The sequence below is a fragment of the Equus asinus genome, chromosome 4 (genome assembly GCF_041296235.1).
Source record: "Equus asinus isolate D_3611 breed Donkey chromosome 4, EquAss-T2T_v2, whole genome shotgun sequence".
NCBI lineage: Eukaryota > Metazoa > Chordata > Mammalia > Perissodactyla > Equidae > Equus > Equus asinus.
This window is the reverse complement of record NC_091793.1, coordinates 112,246,297-112,251,960: the sequence shown is the minus strand read 5'-3', so window position 1 is coordinate 112,251,960 and position 5,664 is coordinate 112,246,297.

The following is a 5,664-nucleotide window of genomic DNA, read 5'->3' as shown; positions in this document are numbered from 1 at the left end:
GGAAGCGCTATCAGACCTGAGGGATGGATGGTTCATTCCTATTAGCATTGTGTATCACAGTAAAGTATTGCAAACAACCTAAATGCCCCTCCGAAGGGAAATGGGTACATGAACAGTGGTATATTCATACAGTGGAACAAATGAACGGCATTTGTTGATGTAGAGAAATCTTAATGTTGAATGAAAAAGCTAACTGCAAATGTTCCGTAAGGTATATCCTTTATGCACATTTTAAAAACAAAACATACCTAAGTTGTGAAAATATAATGGACAAGCATAATGGGATAGAGTAACACTCTGAGGAAGGAAAGGAGGAGGAAAGGGGAGAGTGAAGCCTTCGACTCTATCATGAATGCTTTCTTTAAAAAGAAATGGTATGCAGCAAACACTATGGCAAAGTGTTCAGTGTGTTAAATGTGAGGGGTGAGTACATGGGTGTCTTTTATACTTTTACTTTCTGGGGGGGCTCTTTTTGGTATCTGAAACGTTTTATAATAAAAAAAATTTAATTTTGAAACATTTATCCTGTCAATCAAGAGATATATTTGTAGTGTTAAATATGCAGTCCCTTTTCAGGGTCCCATAAATGGGAATGCAAGTTCCTCTTGCAATTTTAGGTGCCTCATAAAGGTTTTAAGTCACTAAGTTAGTTATATACTGGTACCTATGTTCATTTTGAATGAAAGACTCAAAATGACTAAGAGTGGAAATTGGGTGTGCAGAGCATGATGAGGGCCCAGCCCACAGCAGCAGGTAAGAGAATGACATTTCCTAAGCACACACCTGACATTTGCAGACACTGTCTGCTGTGAGGGCTGTAAATACAGTCAATACTGACTACCACCTAGAATGACTGTAGGTGGAATTTTATTTTATTTTTTCTTCTTCTCACCAAAGCCCCCCAGCACATAGTTGTATATTCGAGTTGTGAGTGCCTCTGGTTGTGTTATGTGGGATGCCACCTCAGCATGGCCTGATGAGCTGAGCCATGTCCACACCCAGGATCCGAACTGGCGAAACCCTGGACCTCTGATGCAGAGTGCGCGAACTTAACCATTTAGCCACGGGGCCGGCCCCAGTAGATGGAATTTTAAATCTGTAACACACTCCCAAATACCAGTCTCCTGTTAAAGAGCTTTGACTTTTCTGGGCTATTATGAACTTTAAGGACTGTTGAGTGTTGTCCTGTAGCTTTTATTCACTTTGCACAAAGAATTCCACTTCCTATTGTTAAGTTGGAAACTTGACCCTGAGGTTCTGAACACTCAGCACTTGTGTAAGAAGGTGAGCCGAAGTCAAATTGAATCCAAGATGATTGCTTTTAGGACAAAGAAGGCTACAGCTATTAAGATGTATCATTTTTAGATGCAATTTCAAAATAAAGCTAATGTCCCAAGGGAGGTGCTGCTCTGAGTGCCACACACCTTTCCTCCTCTCTGGCCGCGGAACCTGAACCGCAGCGGCTCTGCGGAGTCGAGACCTTCGATACACCATCCACAGCCCGAGACAAAGCACTGGAAAGAGTTTTCAGTGTTTGTGGATACAGACAGGTGCAGTCTGTCAGGTCACAAATATCTATTTTCAGTCACCCCCTAATTATAGATTTACCTCCCCAGTGCCTGCTTTCAGGATGCACAAAGGCAAGAAACCTAAAAGGCCTAAAGTTACCCTTCCATTGCCAGAAGCCACTCCGTGGGACGGCCCAGCCCATTCCCACTGTGGTTTAGTTTAGTCCACAAATCCTACCGCTCCAGACTGTACTGGTATGTTTGCTTTTGATCCTATGTCCACACTGTTTTAAGTAGGTCAGTTTGCTGACATCTGATACCTGGTTAGAGAAAGGAATATGGAAACATGAATGCAAACGTGGCCATTTTTAGAGAGAGGAAATATATGTTTTTTCCTGGCTAAGCTTTGTTCATTGTGAAATATTTAACCTCTAGTGTTGAAGCATTATTAAACACAGGATGAGATAAAGTCAAGTTTTAATTACTGAACATTATGGAAACTGAATTATAACTATAACCTAACTCTGCCTACATTTTACCATCCACATCTCCCCTCTAACCTGTTCTCCCTTCCATAACTTTTTTTTTAATTTGCACCTGGCAAAATTTTTTGTATGAGGATGCAGATATCTCTTCGAGATAGTGATTTTGTTTCCTTTGGATATATACCCAGAAGTGGGATTGCTGGATCATATGGTAATTCTATTTTCAATTTTTTTAAGGAAGCTTCATACTGTTTTCCATAACTGGTGCACCAATTTATATTCCCACCAACAGTGCACAAGGGTTCCCTTTTCTCCACATCCTCACCAACACTTGTTATCACTTGTCTTTTTTTTTTTTTTTTGCTGGGAAAGATTTGCCCTACACTAACATCTGTTGCTAGTCTTCCTCTTTTTTTTTCTTTCCTTCCCAAAGACCCAGCACATAGTTGTATTTTCTTGTTGTAAGTCCATCTGGTTCTTCTATGTGAGCCGCTGCCACAGCATGGCTACTGACAGGCAAGTGGTGTGGTTCCAGGCTGAGGAACCAAACCCAGGCTGCCGAAGTGGAGCGCACCAAACTTTAACCACTAGGCCTGCAAGGTTGGCTCATCTCTTGTCTTTTTGATGACAGCCATGTCATGATAACTTTAAAAAACACAATGAAAGGAGGAAAAATGACTAGAAAGATATATGGCAAAATGTTAGAAAGATTTCTTCTGGGATGGGGGAGCTATGGGTGACTTTTCTTTTTGTTTCTTTTCACTTTTCTGTTCTTTCCAAATTATCTAGAATGAGCACAAATGATTTTGAGAATCACAGGAAGAAAATTCAAGAGTGGCTTCCTGTCCTCGAAATAACAAAAACAACGCAAAGGAAGAGAGGCTGAGCAGTTAGGGTGACTTGGAGAGGAAGAGAGAGTAGGGGGAGCAGTGGGTGGGAGAGCAGCGGGTGAGGGTGCAAAGGGGAAAGAGGGGTCAAGGGAAGCGAGGCCTGTTGTTGGGGGCAGCCAGCTCTGAAGTGCTTCCCAGTCATCCTGGGGGCTCACCTGAGCAGCAGCTCTCCCAGATGCTCTGATGCTCCGATGCGTGGATGCTCTGATGCTCCAATGCTCCGATGCTCCGATGCTCCAATGCTCCAATGCTCTCAGGCAGGCAGCAGAGAAGTCTTGCTGAGCAGCGTCTGGCTCAAAGGCATCTGGCAAGATTTTTGTTTGTTTTCACTCGAGAGAGCTTTTTGTTTGTCTTTAGTTTGATCATCTTCCCTTCTAGAAACAACTAGGGTGTACCAGAAGAGGTATGAAAAATCTCTGTTCATTGCATAGGCAAGTTATTCTGAACTGTCCTAGTTGTGAATTTTCCAGGTCACTCATTTCTTCTTTAGATCTGTTCCTTTAAGCAGCTCTTTGGAAAGAGAATTGTTGCGGAGACAGAAAGTTTCCCTGTTAGCGAGAAGGAAACTTAGAGATTGTCTGTAGATTGGTTAATTTCTCGAGCAGACAAAATTCAAGATGTTGGTGGGGGCTCCAGGGAAGAGTCACCTCTGCACACTGACTGATAGAATTGAGAACCAGCCCACCAGCGGTCCTCAAAAAGTCACACATAGGGGCCAGCTCCGTGGTGCAGCAATTAAGTTCACACTCTCCACTTTGGTGGCCCAGGGTTTGCCAGTTCAGATCCTGGGTGCAGACCTAGCATCACTTATCAAGCCATGCTGTGGTGGGCATCCCACATACAAAGTAGAGGAAGATGGGCACGGATGTTAGCTCAGGGCCAGTCTTCCTCAGCAAAAAGAGGAGGATTAGTGGTAGATGTTAGCTCAGGGCTAATCTTCCTCAAAAGAAAAAAAGTGCACACAGAATTACCATAGAATCCATCAATTCCATTGCTCAAATGGCAGAATTTCAGCTTTTTCTCTTTGTCTTGTCTTTCTGGGAGTCCCCAAAAGTAAGCCTGTGAATACTAATGGCTCATCCTAATCTAATTATTTTTAAAAGCAACTTTCTCCAGTCTTCAAATATAAAGCATAGAGACGGCTGTGGGCTGATAGTTTCTCTACCAGTCACTTTGGAATTTCCTGTATCCTAACCCGCAGAATTCATTAAACAAAAGGAGCACTGACAGAAACCAGAAGAAAGCTTATTCCTCTACTTTCCCTTTCCTTAGGCTTTCAGAAAAGCACTTGGTACCACACCAAGGACACCTGCAGTGGGTTGACTGGTGGCCCCATCAAAATACATGTCCTTGTCCTAATACCCAAACTCTGTAAATTTACCTTATTTGGAAGAAAGGTCTTTGCAGATTTAATTAAGTTAAGGATCTTGAGATGAGACCATCCTGGATTACCCAAGCAGGCCCTAAACCCAATGATAAGCGTCCTTATAAGACACACAGGAGGAGAAGTCAGACACGGAGGAAAAGGTCATGTGAAGATGGAGGCAGAGATTGGAGTGAGCAGGCACAAGCCAAGGAATGAAGACAGCTATCAGAAAGGCTGGAAGAAGCAAGGAAGAGAATGTCTCCTTGAGCTTCTGGAAGGAGCACAGTCCTGCTGATACCTTGATTTCAGACTTCTGATCTCTAGGAATGCGAGAGAATGAATTTCGTAGTAGAAATGCCACCAAGTTTGTGGCGATTTTTTATGGCAGCCACAGAAAAATAATGCAACACCGTTGGCTTCCAGTCTCTAATCTGAAAAAGGAGTCCAAACAGAAGCAGCTGGACCATCCTAGAGATGGGATTGCCATCAAACTCTGGTGAGAAGCTAGACTAGATCTTTCAGACTCTTACCACGGAAGACAGTAACTAGAATAGCTAGACTGTATCAATTTCCGGCTGGCATTCATGTCTTACGGAGCCAGTGCTATGGGCTGGATGTCTGTGTCCCCCCCAGATTCATACGTTGATGTCTAATCCCCAATGTGATGGTATCTGGAGGTGGGGCTTTTGCAGGTAATTAGGTCATGAGGGTGGAGCCTTATAAGAAGAGGCTTGCTTCCTCTCTCTGCTCTCCGTTATGTGAGGGTACAAGGTAAAGACAGGCACCTGCGAACCAGGAAGCAGACCCTCACCAGATACCAGATCTGCTGGCACCTTCGTCATGGACTTCGCAGCCTCCACAACTGTGTGAAATAAATGTTTGTTGTTTAAGCCACTCAGTCTATGGTATATTGTAATAGTAGCCTAAATGGCCAGTTTTTACAGTTTCTAATTTTTCCAAGTTTTGGATAATTCTTAATACTTTCCTAAGCCACTCAACTTTCTTACTCCCATTTGGTCTCTTCTGCTTTCTCATAACATTGGCTCACAGCAAGCTTTGGTCTGCTGTGGACTCAGACCGTCGTTTTGCCTTCAATCTTATCCTTGACCAGCATTATCTCTTGGTACTAGTGAGAGAGTAACTAAACCAAGAGAAAGAAAGTGATTGGCTTAAGTTCATCGTACGTATGTGTATACAGGGCCTCTAAGATATTATGGATCAGTGGCCTCCATGTCAGGCGGCCCCCATGTCAGGCGTCCACTCTGCGGTGGCTGGGAGCAGAGAAGCCTTTTCACCTGGTATCAAACCTGCTGCTTAAGCAGCTGGGGTTGGGTATTCAGATGCTGTCAGGACAGTCTAATGGCAGAGAGTGGGCTCTGCCTGAGTTCACATAGTACCTCTGCCACACCCACCAC